Here is a 20,460-nt window from a genome sequence, read left to right on the forward strand (position 1 = left end):
AGGAATAGTTATTTGGAAGTATGTACAAAATACTCCTACCTTCTTAACTGCAACAAACTCCTGTCTTATTTTGTTTAAGTGAATGCTCCCTGCAGGACTATCAGCAGACATAGCCTCTTATTATATTACATCCTGCCTGCCAGAGTTAACCCCCCCCAATTGTCTCTTATAGTCACATTCCCCATACCCTCCTTAACCTCTCTCCTAAAACTCTCCCCCCTGCTTGTAAATTATATTTTATTCTTCACACCTCTCCCATCCCCTAATCTCTCTAAAACCTCATTTGGGTAGACTCTACTTACATTACCTGAAATGACCATTAGAGGGCAGTAGTACTACCTCATTACCCATTAGTTACATTGCTCCCATAATTCAGCCTTTAAACCATATTTTGTCTCCCTCTTACCTCTGTTACTCCTGTACCTATTTCTTTGCCTCTGAATCCACTCTTAGTCAGCTCTCCTTTCCCTCTGCTATTTTAGTCCCTGACCTCCTAGATACCTTATTTTGGACTTACTGATTATTTTCCCTCAAAACCTGTCTTCTTGTCTGAACCCGCTCCTTTCGCCCTGTGGGCTCACTCCGCTCCCCTACCCTACCCCCAAATTCCACCCACCCCCAGTGATCCTACTCTTATACTTCCTAAACCACACCCTCTCTCCCATCTGACCAATCAATTGCTCTAACCACTTACTCCACTTAGCTACTCCCTCCTCTCCTAACTCTTTCAAGTGTCTTTACTTAAAGTGTTTTTCCATACCTTATAGCGTTACAGTTCCCTCTCCTTAAAGTCTCTCCAACACTTACTAGTTCTTTACTATCTTATCCCAGTCTAACTCCATTGTATTTGTATAGGTATTCATAACAAAATGCAGACTACAACAAACGTTATCCTAGCCAACTTAATACTCTTATCCACACTTTTACCTGCCCTCACCTCAACCTATCTCCTAACCTGTTTTGAAAAGGTGGAATACTTCCACCTTAACTACTCTCCAAAACAAACAACCATTCACGATATCTTCCTCACCCATATTCACATAAACATCATCTCCACTCCCTGCTATCTGCTAGCTCAATTCCATCGACGCACACATATTAAGTATAATAACCTCTTAGTAAGAAAAGTAAAATTTCAAACTAGCTATTCATACAACCCAGTTTCTAAGCTAAAGAACCCCACCTTAAAGGATGGTGACATCCACCCTAATCCCGGCCCAACCAATGCCTCTACAGTAAATATTCACTGCACCACACCCTCAAACCTTCCAACCCAGACCAGACTCTCCAACTCTTTACTAATAGGACATCTCAATATCCGCAGTATTAACAACAAAGCTGCCCATCTCCATGCCCTCCTTGATATTCACTCCTTTGACATCTTTTGCCTTACAGAAACTTGGTTAAAACCTGGAACTAAGGATAACAAAATAATCCCCCCAGGCTATAACATATTGAGACAAGACCGCTTAAAACGCAAGTTGGGGGAGTAGCACTCCTATTTAAAAATGGCCTACAGATCTCTTTAACTTATAACCCACCTCTGGACAGTAAGGCTGAAGTCCTCATCTCCAGACTTCAAATCAACCCTAACAAATCCCTTTATGTCATCTGTATCTACCTACCCCCCCCCCCGCAATAACAGCAATACAATAGAAGATATTCTTAGCTGGGTGTCCTCAACGTACCTACAAGAAACAATAATACTAGGTGACTTTAACACTGACTGGAAAACTGTCAATACTAAAAATCCTTCCTCATATATTAATCTTTATGGCTTTATTCAAACTATCACCTCAACAACCAGAATTAACAAACCAACCAAAAAAGAAAGCACCTTAGACTGGATACTTATTAATAAACATCCACAAACTTACAATGTAGGAACACTACCAGATGATCTAAGTGATCATACTCTAACTTACATTATAAGACAAAAGAATGATATCTCTAACACCCCTACTTATAGGATCTCACGAACCAAGAAACACTTTAACCCTGTACTATTCCAAAATGAACTAAATGCCTGTGACTGGAAACCTCAAAAAATTCTCCCACTTGAAGAGACTGTTAAATATTTTAACTCTAAATTTCTAGCAATCCTCGATGAGCATGCACCTAAACGATCTATTAGAATGAAGTCAAAACCTGCCCCCTGGCTTTCAAAAGGAACTTAGGAACAAATTATGGGCTAAGTGGAGAGCTAACAGAACTTCCCCTGAACAACAAACTTTTAGACAGTTGAGAAATATAACCAAAAATGCTGTACTCACTGAAAAAAAGAACTACTATTGTAAACTACAGCAAAAGCACCAAAATAATCTACAGAAATTTTGGATTAGCATAAATAGACTCCTTCACCCTGGCCACTCTAGCACACCATCCCCTGAAGGTGCTGATTATAATACCCCACATCAAACTGCCAACTACTTCACCACCTACTTCACGGAGACCATACAGTCTCCAGCCAGTCAGCTTTCCACTGAAAACATAAGTCTCCCTACCTCTATACCTGGATCTTTACCAGCATTCCAATTTCAACCCATCTCTACCACTCTTATCTACAAAATCATACTAAATCTTAAGCCAGCCTTGTACTCCTTCAGCAGACCAGTTACCTTCTGAATATTTGCAAAAAGCAGCCAAAGTAGTTGCCTTTCCTATATCCATCCTGATAAACAGAACCATTAATGAGGGAACCATCCCAGACATCTGGAAAATCTCCCACATTATCCCCCTACATAAAGGTGGTAAATCTAACGATTACTCTAACTACAGGCTGATAGGTCTACTATCACCCTTAGCAAAAGTCATGGAAAAATGCATTCACCACCAGCTATTCGACCACTTAACTAAACACGACATACTGGCTAACTGCCAGCATGGCTTTAGGCCATTCCATAGTACCACCATCGCTTTCCTATCTTTCACCAATTCCATTAATAAGAACTGTAATAACAACATCCTCTCTTCTGCTTTCTTCATCGACCTTTCGAAAGCTTTTGATATGGTAAACCACCCCCTGCTTATAAATACTCTTGAATCTCTTTCTCTAGATATCCTAGCTATACGATGGTTTAAGTCCTACCTCAACAACAGGCAACAGGCAGTTCTCTGGGAGTATAAACTATCATCCCACCTGCCAGTCACCCTTGGAGTCCCTCAGGGCTCCATTTTAGTACCTCTTCTTTTTTCATAATTCATCAATAACCTTCATGTAGCAATCCCTCAAGCCACCTGTATACAATATGCCGATGATTCTATGCTGATATGTTCTGCCAATTCCATTTCTGAACTACATTCACTAACTCAGAAAGTATTCAACTCAGTAGAAGTTTGGTTCTTGAAACGCTGTCTCCTTTTGAAAGCCAAAAAACTAAGCTCCTACTCTTTACACCTACCAGTAGGTCCGCTCCTATAGACTTCTCAGTCAAATCCAACAATGGCACCCTTATATCCCCCGACTCTACCACCAAACTGTTAGTAGTCACAATCGACAATAACCTTAACTTCGATAGCCATATAAATAACACCATACAAACAGTAAACAGAAAAATGGACTCCTTATATAGAATCAAGCCCTTCTTACCTCCAACAGCTAGAACCACTATTGCCCACTCTCATTTAATCTCAACTCTTCTTTACACCTCACCTATTTACACTAGCCTAAAAAAATAATCTTCTTAAACTAGCAAGCTCCTACAACACCGCTGCCAGATTTGCCACTGGTAATGCATTTTGAACTCACCACTGTCAGAATCTAAAGCAGCTAGATTGGCTTGAACTACAAAACATTCTGATTTTTTCCCAACTTACCATTGCCCATAAGATCTTTTACCAACCAAAAAATACTCCTATACTCTTTAACCTCATTACCCCCTATAATAATCTCAATTCCCTATGCTCTTCTAGCAAACTGCTTGCTAGCATAAGCAAGTCCAATAACTTGGCAGGTGATTTCCTTTTCTCCAGTACTGCTGGAAAAAACTGGAACCTTCTACCAGTCGATCTAACTCTACTACCTTCACTGTCACTCTTTAAGCAAAAGCTCAAAAGGCACCTAAAAACACATTGGTTATGTCCTTGCAGTAACCCTGACTAATCTTCAGCCTCCCCTACTTCTATCTTCACACTGCCTCTGGATACAAAATTTCACTCTGCATACTCCTCTGTAAGCAAAAACTGTCACTAGTAAGATTAATATAACTTCCAGTATTTATTTAATCTATCAATGAACTGTAAAGTACCTCAGATATCATGTTGTAAAATGACTTATATTATCCTATATACTCATCCTTCTTATTGTAAGTACTACTTATAAAGACTCCTTTTTTGTATTCTAATTTCCTTTCTACTTTCTTTGTTATCTAACTGTATATGATATTTTTGTGCTACTTTTGGAGCTTTTCTCCCTGGGCCTCTACTGAAAATGGAAATATATCCAATTAGACTAGCCCGGTTAACAAATGTAAAATAAAATAAATAAATAAAAAACTAGCGTTTATCAAGTAACTAAGATATAAGGAGTATATATAATTTACATATTAGACATGCACAAAAGAAAGCAATCAAAAGATTATGTAAGAAGAAGAATAAAAGCATCAAAATGTTGCTACATGGGTTACTAATGGGCAAAGTTAGCATAAAAAAGACACCGCTAGTATAGTAAGCATAGAGTATTTAGCTTACCTTGTTCAGTTAAATTAAGCATGCGATGTGAGTAAGGAGTATATATATATATATATATATATATATATATATATATATATATATATATATATATATATATATATATATATATATGCAGAGTAGTGTAAGGGCTGAAAGAGAAAAGGGTGAGTATGGAGAGACCAGAAGATGTGGTGGGGAGTAATACATAAAAGGTTGGTTTCTAAGATAAGAGGAAATGTAGAGATAATGTACAGTAAAGATGGGGTAGAAACTGAGTAAGTTTATTTAAGTATGAATGAATTTAGAGCCAGAAGGGAAAGCAGTTGATAGGCTGAGAGATGATGGAGTCTGTCAGTGAAGATGCTATATGAATAAGAAAGGAGGGATTACAGGGGTGAAGATAAGGAAGGAGGAAGGGTATGTTATTGAGAAGTTATTATTAGGAATATGATAAGGGTTCATAGGTTCATAGGTTCATACTAGGCTATCTGCCCGAGGGCATTTATAAGCCTAGCCCATAGTTTTGTGGCTTACGCCACCCCTTTAGTTTGGAGAAACTATGCCCATTATTTTGCTGTGCCTCTGTCGAGCAGTGACACTGAGGTAACCCCTGGGGTGTATCTGCGATCTCCCATCCATTGGTCAAGATTCCTCTTGAACAAGGCCAGCGAGGTGCTCTGCCTCACATAAACCAGGATTTTGTTCCACAGCATAGGGAGTCTTTGGGTGATAAATCTATCTCTCCAGCACGTCCTATTAATAACCGTGTCGAGGTTTAAGTCTCCCGCCCTTGTGGCTCTGAGGGATCTAGATTTTTGAGATGAAGCATGTTCATCAAATCTGGGTTTGACATGGCCTTGTATGTCAGGCATAGGTCACCTCTGAGCAAGCGGTAAGCAACTGAATATAACTGGAGTTCTTTCAGTCGGGCAGCATAAGACAGATTTTTGAGACCCTTTATCCTTTTGGTGAGGAACTTTGTGGCCTCTCCAGCTGCTGCAAGTGTCGGGTCAGATACATTCGAATGGGGCATTGTACTCGATCATTGGTCTGATGAGTGATGAGTATAGGGAGACTATGACTTCCCTTGATCTAGATGTGAATCCCTTCATGATAAGGTGGGCAATGTAGAAGGTCTTCCTAACTAATTTAGCAATATGAGTGTCGAATGAAAGGCTACTGTCAACCTGGGTTCCCAGGTCCCTAATAACTTCTTCTGTGTTCAGGGATTGCCACCTATATGGTAGCTAGGGGTAACCTTATTTTTCCCGAAGGGTATGACTATGCATTTCTTGGCATTTAACTTTAGGCCATGGCTCTGGCACCAGTTATCCGCTTTCTGTGAGACCCTTCTGAAGGATATCTGTGTTGGATGTGTTTTCAACTACGGTGCCCAGTTTGCAGTCATCTGCAAACTTTGTCAGCCATAACCCTCCTGTGTTTGCTTGTACTTCAGAAAAGTAGATGCCAAACAAGAGTGGGCCCAGGACTGAGCCCTGTGGGACACCACTTGTGACAGGCTTTGAGTCTGACATGGCGCCAGCAACTCTGACCCTGTGGGTTCTGTCACTCAGCCAGTTTGCAACCCATCTTGTAATGTATGGGTTTACATTTAAGTTGATGAGTTTTTCAATGATACCCGAGTGAGGTATTGTATCAAAAGCCTTTGCCAGGTCTAGGTAGGCTGTATGGACTGCCTTTCCCTCGTCAATGGCCTTAGTGACTGTTTCGAAAAAGTCAACCAAGTTTAAAAGGCATGATCTGCCTTTGACAAAGCCAAACTGGGTTGGATCCAAAGTCTGCAAGTTCCCTATGTCTTTATTTATGAGCTCCATTATGATCCTCTCCATGGCTTTGCAGATAAGGCTTGTCAAGCTAATGGGACGGTAATTTCCAGGGTCGGTGGAGGCACCGCCTTTGTGGAGTGGGACCACAGTCGCTGTGCGCCACTCCCTGGGTACATATCCGGAGGTGAGACTAAGATTAAACAGCTGTCCTAACTGTGGGTTTAATTCCTCATTGAGTTCATGGAGCACACAGCCGGGGACACCATCAGGTCCCATGGATGCTGTGTTCTTTGCCTTGGAGAGAGCAGTTCTCACCTGGGCGTTAGAGATGTTTGGGGGCTACAATCATTTGGTATAGCTATCTCTCCTTTAGGGGGGGGGAGAAGTTTGCACTGAACCTGTCATCCAGTATGTTGGCAATGTCTGTAGGATCAGTAATCTTCACATCATTTTGAACTAATTCTGAGCATATCTGGGAGTTTCCTCCTAGGTTTCTGACATAGCTAAAGAATGCCTTATGGTTGTCTTTAGAGTCCTTAGCTATTTCTTTCTCAAAATTAGCTTTGGATGATTTTATGAGAGCTCTTAGCTTTTTACTTATAGTGATCAGCGGTGTCTTACCTTTTAAGGATTTTGCTCTATCTTGTAGTAGCTTTCTCCTTTTGTTGTAGAGTTTGTTTATGGCTGGGGTCCACCAGACTGGACGCTTGCCTTTGGTACAAAGAGTCTTTGTTTTGCTTGGGATTGCCTGATCCATGCAGCCTGCAGGTGCTGGTAGAAGGCATTTGTAAGTGATTCAGCGGTTTGAGTAATGTTAACCGCCGCTCAGGGGCCTTAAAGGAGACCACACTAGTCTTTAGAAGTGTGAAGTCAGCTTCGAGAAGTTCTTTACTGTGGTCTTTTCATTTTGGGTGGGGGGATGAGGACCTCCAGCGAGATTAGTTTGTGATCAGATCTCACCAGTGAGGGGTATACTTCCAGCGTTGAACATTGTGCTCCCATGTTCGTGATGATGAGATCAAGTATGTTTTCTCCTCTTGTGGGGATGGTGACTAGTTGTTCCATGGCATTTGAGTTTATGGATTCCAGGAACTTTTGGGCTAGAGTGTTTGGGCTTGAGTAGTGTTCCCAGTCTATATTAGGGTAGTTGAAGTCACCTAGTATGATGGTGTTTGGAGATACATTTATCCACTCCAGTGTTTTCAGGAAGGCCATATGAGGTTCCTGAGTTTGCGAGGGTGGCCTGTAACATGCTACAAATTGCAGAGCAATCTTGCCTATGGTTAATTGCACATGGATGGTTTCCGATGCATCGCGGCGATGCCACCAATCTTGAGGTGTGGGTGTCCTTGATGAATATGGATACCCCTCCTCCTTTCTTGGTATTGTCCGGGTTTTGGGGCCGGAACGCATGATATGAGGTAAAACCTGACAGTGCTGGGGTGCTCTCAGGAGCCTTGAACCAGGTTTCTGTCACAGCACAGACATCGATGTTCTCCATACTGAGAAGGGCCTCGAAAAGTGCATCTTGAGGTTGAGACTTCTGGCATTGAGCAGCATTACCCTTAGTTTTTTTCTTTGTTTTGTTCTAGGGTGGTAGGTTTATAATTTGAGCATTGCCTAAAAAAGGCACTATGGGGGTGGCAAGAGCCTTTGCCAAAATCCGGAATCCCAGGGGTGACAAGTGCAAACCGTCCCTTGTGAAGCAGCGTGGCTTGTCCAGCATGTCATCCCAGGCAGACAGACATTGGATCCCCTTTGAATGACACCAGAGTTTAAGCCAATTGTTAAAGCTGATCATCTTATCTCTGTATTGTGGCATCATTCTTGGTGAAGGTAGGATACTGCTCAAGGTCAGGGTCATACCTGCTTGGGCTACATAATCAGAGAGCTCATCTATGTCTCTTTTCATGTAGTCCAAGGAGGTACGCCTTAGGTCGTTAACATCAGCGTGGACAATGATTGAGTCGTACTTGTACCTGCTGTTGAGAGACCTGAGTGCATGCGTTATGTGGTGGATTCTAGCACCCGACAGGCAGCTTACCGTGACCTTCTCCTTACTCAGTCTGGTGAGCGGACGCCAGTGTGTCTGACTATGGAGTCACCAATGATTAGTGTGTCTGGCATTGTGTTTGGCCTTAAGGGCTGTGACTGCTTGACACTCTGACTGTGTGGTCTATGTGTTGCAGGTGTTGTGTTCTGAGGTGGTAGTTGTTTGGGTGTCTGCTTTGGTGGCCTCTGCTGTTTTGGTAGATTTTTGATCAGAGCCTCCGAGTATGTCTTTGTGTGTTTATGTGTATGATTTGAGGTTGTGATGGTATTATGTGAGACTGGGTCTATAGTGTGTGTGGTTACCTTCTCCTCCTGTCTGGTCATGCCAGTCCTATGTTGAGAGAGCTCAGCCTCCAGTTTGGCCGTATAGTTGCATCTCTCGCATGTATTTGTGTTTTGTGGGAGGAGGAGAGGGTTGTTCAGTGTACATGAGGCAATTGTAACATTGCCTCAATATTCCCAGGTTCACCAGCTGAGCAGGAGAGGACATTAGCAACTGATCCCTCGACATGCTAGAAGGAATAGACAGAAAAACTTAAGAAAAGGTTCTGGGGGATGTGGGTGACCGAGAAATGGGGTTTGCTTTTTTGGGGTACTTTCTATAACAAGAGTGCTGTATCGAGGTGATAAGTACTGTAGGAGCAAGTGCTTCGCTATACAGATAGAGAATAGTCTACTTGGGAGTCAAGTAGAGATAATTTATAGTTGTAGGATACACTAAATAGAACAGTAGTATACTTTGAGGAAGGTAGTTTTAAGGGAAAATTTGAAGAGTGGACTTTAGGTAGCCCTAATAGTTTAAATCTGGCGCTGCCCTAGTGTGCAACGGTAGCAGCTCCCTGCTAAATCACGCTAAATCGCGCTAAAGCGCTTAACGTGCTTTATAGCAGGGGGCTGGAAAAAACAGGAAATGACCCAAAATGGCCGACAAATTACTAGTTGCTGCTTCTAACCACTCCTCTGAGGACAAACAAGCAGCTCAGTACTCCCCACTCCCACTGGTGAGTAAAGAAACTACCTCTGGCCACACAAGAAAATGGAGGAACACAGAAACCAAATACAAAGCCCAGGGATCAGCAAAATCTGATCACTGGAACAACTAGCTAGGAAAGTTTAGGAAAGGAGAAATATTTTTTTTTTTTTTTTTTGTTTTTGCAAACAGACAGAAAAAATGCAGTAAATGCTTTGTTTTCGACTAAATTGCTATCAAAGGCTGGTACACTTGAGTGTATTAGCCTGTTTGTTACTGTTAAGCAATACTTTAGCCCACAAGTGCAATCAACAATATAAGCTCACAAAAACAGGAAAATAAGGTAATAAAACAGTAATATAGGCACAAACAGTAGTCGAAAAGCTCAAAAGATCAAAAAATGCAAACTAAAAAGTTTAAAAATACTTATGATCAAGAAAGTTGCTTTTTCTGCTCTCTGCTGGCTTAGGAACTCTGCAGGGGACCACGAGGAGCTATGCCTAGTTCTCTAATGCCAGAAAAGCCTGCCAAAGCGTGCTTTATAGCAGGGTTTGGAAAAACAGGAAATGACCCAAAATGGCCGACAAATTACTAGTTGCTGCTTCTAACCACTCCTCTGAGGACAAACAAGCAGCTCAGTACTCCCCACTCCCACTGGTGAGTAAAGAAACTACCTCTGGCCACACAAGAAAATGGAGGAACACAGAAACCAAATACAAAGCCCAGGGATCAGCAAAATCTGATCACTGGAACAACTAGCTAGGAAAGTTTAGGAAAGGAGAAATATTTTTTTGGTTTTTAAATGCAGTAAATGCTTTGTTTTCGACTAAATTGCTATCAAAGGCTGGTACACTTGATTGTATTAGCCTGTTTGTTACTTTTAAGCAATACTTTAGCCCACAAGTGCAATCAACAATATAAGCTCACAAAAACAGGAAAATAAGGTAATAAAACAGTAATATAGGCACAAACAGTAGTCGAAAAGCTCAAAAGATCAAAAAATGCAAACTAAAAAGTTTAAAAAATACTTATGATCAAGAAAGTTGCTTTTCTGCTCTCTGCTGGCTTAGGAACTCTGCAGGGGACCACGAGGAGCTATGCCTAGTTCTCTAATGCCAGAAAAGCCTGCCAAAGCGTGCTTTATAGCAGGGGGCTGGAAAAAACAGGAAATGACCCAAAATGGCCGACAAATTACTAGTTGCTGCTTCTAACCACTCCTCTGAGGACAAACAAGCAGCTCAGTACTCCCCACTCCCACTGGTGAGTAAAGAAACTACCTCTGGCCACACTAGAAAATGGAGGAACACAGAAACCAAATACAAAGCCCAGGGATCAGCAAAATCTGATCACTGGAACAACTAGCTAGGAAAGTTTAGGAAAGGAGAAATATTTTTTGTTTTTTTTTTTTTTTTGCAAACAGACAGAAAAAATGCAGTAAATGCTTTGTTTTCGACTAAATTGCTATCAAAGGCTGGTACACTTGAGTGTATTAGCCTGTTTGTTACTTTTAAGCAATACTTTAGCCCACAAGTGCAATCAACAATATAAGCTCACAAAAACAGGAAAATAAGGTAATAAAACAGTAATATAGGCACAAACAGTAGTCGAAAAGCTCAAAAGATCAAACAATGCAAACTAAAAAGTTTAAAAAATACTCATGATCAAGAAAGTTGCTTTTTCTGCTCTCTGCTGGCTTAGGAACTCTGCAGGGGACCACGAGGAGCTATGCCTAGTTCTCTAATGCCAGAAAAGCCTGCCAAAGCGTGCTTTATAGCAGGGAGCAGAGAAAAACAGAAAATGACCCAAAATGGCTGACAAATTACTAGTTGCTGCTTCTAACCACTCCTCTGAGGACAAACAAGCAGCTCAGTACTCCCCACTCCCACTGGTGAGTAAAGAAACTACCTCTGGCCACACAAGAAAATGGAGGAACACAGAAACCAAATACAAAGCCCAGGGATCAGCAAAATCTGATCACTGGAACAACTAGCTAGGAAAGTTTAGGAAAGGAGAAATATTTTTTGGTTTTTTTTTTTTTTGCAAACAGACAGAAAAAATGCAGTAAATGCTTTGTTTTCGACTAAATTGCTATCAAAGGCTGGTACACTTGAATGTATTAGCCTGTTTGTTACTTTTAAGCAATACTTTAGCCCACAAGTGCAATCAACAATATAAGCTCACAAAACAGGAAAATAAGGTAATAAAACAGTAATATAGGCACAAACAGTAGTCGAAAAGCTCAAAAGATCAAAAAATGCAAACTAAAAAGTTTAAAAAATACTTATGATCAAGAAAGTTGCTTTTTCTGCTCTCTGCTGGCTTAGGAACTCTGCAGGGGACCACGAGGAGCTATGCCTAGTTCTCTAATGCCAGAAAAGCCTGCCAAAGCATGCTTTATAGCAGGGGCTGGAAAAACCCAAAATGGCCAACAAATTACTAGTTGCTGCTTCTAACCACTCCTCTGAGGACAAACAAGCAGCTCAATACTCCCCACTCCCACTGGTGAGTAAAGAAACTACCTCTGGCCACACAAGAAAATGGAGGAACACAGAAACCAAATACAAAGCCCAGGGATCAGCAAAATCTGATCACTGGAACAACTAGCTAGGAAAGTTTAGGAAAGGAGAAATATTTTTTTTTTTTGCAAACAGACAGAAAAAAATGCAGTAAATGCTTTGTTTTCAACTAAATTGCTATCAAAGGCTGGTACACTTGAGTGTATTAGCCTGTTTGTTACTTTTAAGCAATACTTTAGCCCACAAGTGCAATCAACAATATAAGCTCACAAAAACAGGAAAATAAGGTAATAAAACAGTAATATAGGCACAAACAGTAGTCGAAAAGCTCAAAAGATCAAAAAATGCAAACTAAAAAGTTTGCATGGTCTAAGATGAGTTTCAACCTGGTATGGAACATGAGCAAAGCCAGGAGTTTGTCAGATGTTGTTCAGGTTGTAATTTGAAGAGTTGGTGGTGTTAAGAGCTAGCGGGAATGGAGTTCCACATTTTGGAAACATAGGAGGAATATGGGCAGTCATCTGCAATATTATTTGATTTAATGAGTTTTAGCACTGTGACTAAATTAATGAAACTAAATGACTAAATTATTGATTTTGTTATTTAGCATTGCCAGTTAACATAAAAATTGATAAGTATATTTGGAGTTCATACTGCATTGGTGTTGTGCATGATTAACAAGATTGTACCATTTACTGAGAGCTGCTCTGTGGAGTTATAAATGATTAGTAAGTCACATTTCCATTACTTGCCAGCAGTGACAGCATAGCGCTAGTTTATTCTGTTACTGCATTGTCAATGTTACTGCTTCTTTGCTGATTAACTGTCTTCTAAATGTTAATAAGCTAGTTACAATTTCATTTATTACCAACTTACGTAGAATTTGGATGATTTTATCTCTTATTGCATTATAAACTAACCCTGTATTTAAGAATATGCAAGAAGTGAAAAGTAGTGCCTTCTACATTTAAATAAATAAGAGACAAATACTTCCTAGTAATAATCAGCTGTCTAGCACACATGCCTGTTATAAATGCAAATGTAGTAGTGTTAAAATCTGGGAATCCCAAGCTATCTACGAGCTACTTTTTTGTACAAATTGTAAAGAAGTAGGAGATAGAAGTGCCTATTACAGTTTTCTTAGAACACTGACTGGGGATCACTCCTGCTGTTAGCAACTGTTCACGGGTGCTACCTACTTGTTGAATCTACTGTTGGTATAGGGTTAATGCTGACATTATTTCCTCTAACTCAGGCATGGGCAAACTACAGCCCGGGGGCCACATGCGGCCCGTTAAACGTTTTGATTCGGCCCGCCAAACTTGAAAAAATTTAATAAATTAACCTTGTTGATGTTTTATTTCCCCTGCAATTCTGATGTTTCCTCACTAGATGGCGCACGCTAGATATATTGGCTTTGTTGAGGTGAAGCTTAGGCCTATTACTCCACGTTTGCACTTTACCCTTTGACCCACCGCCCCTCTATGAAGATGAGCGGACCCAAGAAAAGGAAACTGGACAGAGAATGTCGAGTGTTCAATAAGGAGTGGACAACTAAATATTTTTTCACTGAACACCGATCATCTGCTGTTTGCCTGATATGCCAAGAAACTGTGGCGGTTTTTAAAGAGTATAATATTAGCTGTCACTTTGCCACAAAGCACGCTAATTATGCTAGCAAGCTCTCAACAAAAGAACGGGAAGCTGCTGCTGAGAAGGTGGCAGCTAATTTGAAGGCTCAGCAAAGTTTTTTTCACCATCAAACTGCCATTCAAGAGTCAAGTACCAAGGCCAGTTTTATGCTTTCATTCAAAATAGCAAAGGCCAGCACAAGTACATCTGCATCTCCTACCATTTTTGAAAAAAAAGACAGTCAGGAGGAGAGTGATGGTGATATCCTGAAGGATAACAGAACTTTCAGTGCTTTAAAATAAAATGGTCATTTATTTGATTTTCAGTGTTTAAAGACTCATTTCGAAGTCAGAGATTTTATTGTAATGCTTTTCTTCATTTTCATTGGAAATTAAAGCACATGTTTTCTCCATATCCCAAGATGTGTATTTTTCCCCCAATGAGGTGATGTTTTCAAAGCATGCCATCTATCTGCTCCTGTTCCGGCCCCTTTGTCAAATGTTAGAACTCAATGTGGCCCATGAATCAAAAAGTTTGCCCACCCCTGCTCTAACTGCATCTGCTCTATTTTTTTGTTTGGGAAAAATTACCTAACTTAACATTGTACAAACTGGTGAGATCTTTTCGTGGAACTTCTTCAATATGCTGAGTGAATAGCCCTCTCTGATGTATAGGTCTCTGCCCATTTTGTTCCCTTCCCACCACCAGATCCTCAGCCACCCTTTATCACTGAAGTTAAAGTCCCCTTTCTCCATGACTTACCACCTACTCATCAATGTCATTAAAGAAGCACTCACACCCAAATTCACATCATACTAAACTACAATCATAAACTGAAATATCTCCCTAATGAGCACCCACACCTTACAAATTCATCAATCAACCCTTCTCTACAAATACCCACGCTTCCTTCAGTATCAGTTTAATACAACAACATTTGTTAGACTGTATTTCAAATTTGTAGTTTTGAACATTTTTCCAGTAAACAGTGAAACAAAATATACTATCCAATAATGACAAAAGCATCCATTTTAATACACATCAATCATAAAAGACCATTCAGTCTGATGTAATCATAATCCACCAATATCCGTACACATTTACATCCTATCTATTGATGTTGAATGTATCACATCTGATTGTAATAAAAAAATGGCCACAGTAAAGTATTCAAGTCTGCTTTACACAAATGCATGCTAGTCCTGCCAAGACAAAATTAAAAAGTCATTAATCTATCAGCTTAGCAAGGTCAGTCATTTTTATTCACAGACATCCCCAAACCTAGCAATTATAGTTACATTGCTGTCTGTATCCTTTTCTGATGTCTGTGTCAATAATAATAATAATAATAATAATAATAATAATAATAATAATAATAATAATAATGACCAAAGTCACGTATTGCAAATTTGTTTCATATAAATACACAGTAACCAAAATATTCCAACTTAATTTACACATACACATGCAAACACATGTACATTGGTCTTGCAAAGACAGAGAAAAAGACTGTGTAAAAATGACCAGATGATTAGAGCAAAAGGTACTTTCATTCGCACAGAGCCCCATACCTTCCACCAGCAGCTATAACTACTTCATTAACCGTGTACACCCGTTATTGTTATGAAAAAATAAATTGTATGTACTTTATTGGTAGCTTTGGATGAAATTGTATAAAGATCACTAGCATCATACCATAAGGCCAAGTCATGTGTACCTCAGTTTAATTAGAACAGTATTTATGAGAATGTAAGAAATATTAACCACTCGATAATATATGATGTTAAGTTGTCTATCTCGCCTTAATTTTTTGCTTCTTGGGATCGGAGCCGATCCTCGGCTCTGACTCAGCCATCTTCTATAGCTCAAGAGCTGTTTACTGGCTCGAGACTACCCCTTATCCCGTGATGCCTAGTGCTAGCTACCCAGATCTTGTTTGCTGCTTCAGCTGCGAAGTTCATTGTTACTGGCTCAGGCTCATATAAGTTTTATTGTACTACTTTTTCTGTCAGATTAGGGTTCTTTTCTGATAGTTTATTGTTTTTTCAACATAGTCAACTAACTAGTTTGTCGATGTCTTAGTGTAATTGTAGTTTTTCCCTTAGAACTCATTTAAATTAGAGAGTTGTCCCCCTCCCCCTCCCTCCCTCTATCCCTCTTGTAGGTAGCGTTTTAGTTTAAGCCTTTCTTCTTTCTACTTCCTAGGTAGCCGTTTAAGTTAGAGGCTTCCTAGTTTAAAAAATATATATATATATCTGTAACTGTAGTATATTGTGTGTTTTTTGGTTAGTGTCTGTTAGTTTTTTGCTGTTCGGCCCTTTGGCCAAAAACAATTCAGAGTAGGTGTAGTATTTCTTTAGTTGGATATGTCTAAAGAATCCAAGGTGTCTGGATTCAAGAAGTGTGACTCATGCTGTCAGGAAATGTCTCTGACAGATGGGCACACTTCTTGCATCTATTGCTTAGGCGCAGTGCACCTGCAGGACTCTTGTTCTGTATGCCATGCATTCAGCCCAAAGGTTCTGCAGGAGCACAAAAATAAGCTTATTTTGAGGGGTCTTCTTAAGCCCCAGGATTCACCGACCAAGACTCAGCTGGTGAAATCTCCTAAACTGACCAAATCATCGGCTCCCAGCTTGGAGCCATCATTGGCCCAAGCCTTACCTACTACTTCAGTTCCGGCTGGAACTGAGGGGACTGCCTCCCCATCGGCTCCACCAGTACCTTCGGAGCCATCACGGACCAACAAGAGGCTGAGGTCCCCTTCTCTAGAGTCTATACATTCGGCTCCTTGGTCTCCCCGCAGTCACAGATCCTCCCACTCTTTTTGGTCCTGTAGGCTCTTGGATCATGACGTGGAGAGAGTGGTCAGTAGGTTGTTGAAGTCACAGGCACTGGCCAAAATGTTTTCCAGCCCTCCTCAACAGGTGTTGGCTCCATCTGCTTCCATCGATGTTCCTCCTCTGACTCCATTGAGCTCGGAGCCAGAGTTTGTTGGGGTTCGAATCGTGGAACCGTCGGCACTGATAATGATTTCCCCTTCAGTTCTGTCATTGGCTCTGATCCCCTCGATGGTACCTTCCGTCAAGGGATCTGGGTGCTGAGACTCCCTCATCAGCTCCAAGGGGGCGAGTGGCATCGGACCCTTGTCCAACCCCGTTCTCCCTCTCGGAGCATCAGTGCAGGTGAGCTCGGCTCCTACATTGGCCTTGGAGCCATCTCCCTTGGTGCGGAGGAAGATTCCAGTTTCCTCAGAACCGAGCCTTCTCTGCTTCGTGGCAGAGACACCTTCAATGTCATGAGGCGTGTACTGGCCTCTGAGTCAGCTCCATGTTCGACCCCACTGGCTCCATCCCCTGTAGTGCCTGCGTCAACCTCTGCCCCTCCTCCAGACTCCAAGCATGGAGAACTGGCACTCCAGAGTATCCCATTGGGTGTTTCCTCTTCTTCTGAGGCCTCCCCTGATCATTCAGAGGACCCCCCTCAAAAGAGGAAGTGCAAGAGGAAGCACATTGACTCCCCTGAGTCTGTCACTTCGGATACGGATTTGGATGAATCAGAAGGGTCCCTGAGATCCCCCTCTGAAGATGTTTCCTTTTTGGACATCCTAGAAATGCTTAAGCAGAGGGGGAACTGGACTGCCCTAGCCCCTACCGAGGATGAATCTGTATTCCTGGATGCGTTCGGTTCCCGACCTTCCACCTCCTGGATGTCTCCGCCTTTCGATCCACTAATGTCAGTGGTGGCTCGAAGGGCTTGGTCAGCCCCAGATACAGTGGAACCAACCCCAAGGAGACCCAGCAAGTTTATCACTGCACCCCCTGATAAACAGTTCCTTACTAAGGGTGTTCCCGTAGATGCTATGGTGGTAGCAGCAGCCACTAAAAAGGAGTTAGCAGAACTTCTTCCTCTGTCCATCCTCCTAACAAGGAGTCTAGGACCATGGATAGATACTGGAAGTGTATGTTTGATTCAGCGACATTTTCCATGAGGTCGCTGAATTACTTATGCCATTTTACCAGGCTTCAGAGGGATCTCCTGAAAGAGCTTGGAGATACCCTCCAGGATCCATCAGCTGAAGGGGCTCAAGCTAAAGTGGCTTCTCAGCTGGCCACCCTTAATTCAGTAGTTAACTCCTCCATGAGGCTCATTTCCTATGCAGCCGATGGTGCGAGTAGAGGTGCAGGTACAGGCGTGGCCCACAGGAGACACGCATGAATGCAGCTGTGTAATTTTGGGGAACCTTTTAGAGCATCATTCACCAACACTCCCTTTGATGGTTCATTTCTTTTTGGACCACAGGTGAAGACACTCTCACTAGGTGTGAACAGGAAGGTAAGACTCTCTCTGCCATGGGAGTCCATTTTTCCACTCCTTCCAGACCATATCCCAAAGGTCAGAAGAGTTGTAAAATATGGTTTCAGAAATCCCAGGGAGCCTCGCCTGACACACGTAGTGATTTTTCCTCCAGGGACAGAGGAGGAACAACAACAACAGACGCCGCCCTCGGAGCAGAGGGGGTCCGCAGAACCAGGGCAGCAGAGAATCCTTCTCTGACAAGCCCTTCCAGCATCCCTGAAGGGTTGCCCCGCTGCCCGCCTCTGGAGGCAGTCAGGGGAAGACTTTCACTGTACCCAAAAGCCTGCCAAAACCTAACGCGAGACAAATGGGTACACTCAATCATATTCGGAGGCTATATAATTCCCTTCTTTCAACCTCCCTTACCGTCAAGCAAATCCCTTCCAGATGTTCCACCCAATCTGAGGGCCCAAGCAATCATAGAAGTTTCAAGACTGCTAGAAAAAAAGAGTCATCCAGGAAGTCCCGGCAGACCAACTCGGATCCAGAACTTACTCAAGGTTCTTTTTGGTACCAAAAAAGACAGGGGACTGGAGACCAATATTGGATCTCAGAAGACTAAACAAGTCTGTTCAAAGAGCAAGGTTTCAGATGGTCACGCTACAGTCCAGTCTACCCTTTTTGGGTCAGGACAATTGGACGTGCTCAATAGATCTTCAGGATGCGTACTATCACATCAAAATGGACAGGCGCTCCAGGAGATTCCCTTGCTTCCGTCTGGGAGCCAGTCATTACCAGTTCAGAGCTCTGCCCTTTGGTCTCACCAGAGCCCCCAGGGTGTTCACCAAATGCATGGCAGTAGTCATGGCTCACCTGAGGCATCAAGGATTCCAGGTGTTTCCTTATCTAGACAACTGGTTCCTTACTGCTACTACCAGGTGTCAACTCCTTCAAGCCAGGGACTATACAATCACAATTTGTGCCCAGCTAGGAATTACTATAAATTTCGAAAAATCTGCCTTGTTGCCCTGTCAATCTATTACCTATATAGGAGCAGATTTAGATACAAGAAGTATGTCCGTAAGGCTACTACCAGACAGGGTGGCCACACTTCGGCAGCAAGTTCATATCCTCATGCAATGCAAAAGGGTACAAGTCAGGCTGGTCCTTCAAACTCTGGGTTCTATGGCAGCGGCAATTCTTCTGATACCTCTGGCTCATTTTCACATGAGAGTCCTTCAGTGGCTTCTCTTCACACAGTGGTCCTTTCAACAGCTCCCCATGTCTCACATGATCATGATTACAGAAACATGCAAAAGGCACCTTTCCTGGTGGATGGTCTCCCCACTAGTGTCTCAGGGCAGACCATTCATCCAGCCTCCTCTGGTTTCCACAGTGACCATGGATGCCTCACTGATAGGGTGGGGGGTATTATCAGGGCAGGGCAGTCCAAGGCACTTGGCAGCCTCACGAGTACCATCTGCACATAAATGTCTTGGAGATGAGAGCCGTGCGCCTAACATTGCAAGCTCTTCAGGACTCTCTCCCTTCTGGGACCATTGCACTTCAAACGGACAACATGTCAGTAGTGTGGTACATCAACAAGCAGGGTGGAACCAGGTCCTACCCCCTATGTCAAGAAGCACTCAGACACTAGCAGTGGGCGATTTCCTCCCAACAATTTCTGATTGCGACGCACATCCCTGGGAAGTCCAACATCATAGCAGACAGGCTCAGCAGAGCTATTCTCATGCCTCATGAGTGGTCTCTGAATCAGGTAGTTGCGGATCTGATCTTCCGCAAATGGGGACAGCCTTGCTGTGATCTGTTTGCCACCCCCTTCAACAGCAAATGCAGCAACTACTTATCCCTTTTACTGCTTCCCGGTCACCCTCCCAGAGACGCTCTAGTCCACGATTGGCCACAGGGATTTCTTTATGCCTTCCCACCATTCCCTCTTATACCCAAACTCATACAGAAAGCTATTCCGTTGGGTTGCAAAATGATCCTCATTGCCCCTACTGGCCTCAACAGATATGGTTTCCGTTCCTGCACCGTTACCTCCTCGAGCAGCCCTGGACTCTGGATCCTATTCCAGACCTGCTGATTTATCAGTCAGGAAAGCTGCATCAATCCCTCCAAACACTCCAGCTCACAGCTTGGTTGATCCAATTCCAACCCTAGCCTGACTTCCCAGCATTTCCCCGGCTGTGCATGAGTTCATTGTCTCCTCTCACAAATCCGCTACTAGGAAGACTTATGCTAGCAAATGGAAATGTTTCTCTTGTTGGGCAGTGGCTAGGAACATAGATCTCTTTTCAGCCCCAGTTCATGATATCTTGGAGTTCCTAACAGAGCTTTTTCATTCTGGGTCTGCTTCTGCCACAATCAGGGTTCAACTAGTGGCCATCTCTAACTTTCATGTTGGTCTTTCTATTATAAACATTATGTCTCATAAGCTGTGTAAGGCCTTCCTCAGAGGGACTACTCTCCTTAGGCCCCCAGTGAGAGATCCCCCTCCTCCTTGGGACCT

The sequence above is a fragment of the Protopterus annectens genome, chromosome 2.part0 (genome assembly GCF_019279795.1).
Source record: "Protopterus annectens isolate FY-2018-M chromosome 2.part0, PAN1.0, whole genome shotgun sequence".
Classification (NCBI taxonomy): Eukaryota; Metazoa; Chordata; order Ceratodontiformes; family Protopteridae; genus Protopterus; species Protopterus annectens.